Source organism: Daktulosphaira vitifoliae, unplaced genomic scaffold (genome assembly GCF_025091365.1).
Source record: "Daktulosphaira vitifoliae isolate Bord-2020 unplaced genomic scaffold, ASM2509136v1 Scaffold_4371, whole genome shotgun sequence".
Taxonomy (NCBI): Eukaryota; Metazoa; Arthropoda; class Insecta; order Hemiptera; family Phylloxeridae; genus Daktulosphaira; species Daktulosphaira vitifoliae.
In genome coordinates this window covers 1-923 of record NW_026103931.1, presented here as the reverse complement: position 1 = coordinate 923, position 923 = coordinate 1, and the positions used below count along the sequence as shown (strand labels likewise).

The following is a 923-nucleotide window of genomic DNA, read 5'->3' as shown; positions in this document are numbered from 1 at the left end:
TAATTTTAAGCTAATTAAACATATATGTTTTCATTTTAAAACTTAAATTGATACTGTTTTAAATGGGAGTGGGAGGATAATTTTTTTTTAATTTATAACATAATACTATTATCTTCTGAAAAGAAAAAACTATAATAAATCTTATAGTTTTAAATATATTGCACGTGGGATAGGATCAATCACATTGTATTTTTAATATATTAGTTAATTAATAATAGTGAAATATAATTTTTGGTTTACCATAAAATGTACATTTCCGTAATCCATATCATCCTCATCATCAGGTTCTTCTGGAGTCTGTTGTTCTTCTACTTTTTCAATGAATCCTAGATTACAAGTGGGACATGTATATTCCTAAAAATTAATCAATTTTTAGCACAAGTTTTATATTTCAAAACCATCTACATACATCAGTTACACTTCCTATTTCTGTATCACAGTTATGGCAAAAATAACGGTTATTGTACACATTATCATTGTGACTGGATGTACTCTCCATAATTGTTTACTAACAGTTGCCTAAAAATGGCAAACCAACTAAAAAATATAATGTAATTGAGTGTTTATTTAATCTGCCACAATATTTAAAGTGACTTGATTTTTTTTTTCTAACAAAATATTCAATACAACTTACGAATAAAAATAATACAAAGTTTTTACTTCTATATGTTATAAAATTCTTCACTCGAAATACATAAATTTAATCGCTCGAAGTTTGTCAACATATACTAAATTAACTCATAATTTTAGACTCGTAATTTGTAATCTCGAAGAAATTTTGAAGTTTGAACTGATAAGTACTGCAAGGTAGCTACTTTATAAGATTACACAACATCGATAGTTTTTAATCGATACTGATTTTGCGGATTGCTATCATTACTATGATAATTCAATATTTCTAATAAATTTTAAATTATCAACAA

At 25.1% G+C, this 923-nt stretch overlaps 1 long non-coding RNA gene across 1 annotated transcript; it reads right to left on the bottom strand.

The window, feature by feature from the left end:
• Positions 1-235: 235 nt before the first annotated feature.
• LOC126910100 (uncharacterized) lies at positions 236-808 on the bottom strand. Its single transcript, XR_007705184.1, has 3 exons — positions 635-808; positions 410-537; positions 236-354 (listed from the first exon to the last, which is right to left on the bottom strand). It is a non-coding gene; the product is annotated as an uncharacterized LOC126910100 (long non-coding RNA).
• Between the last annotated feature and the right edge of the window lie 115 nt (positions 809-923).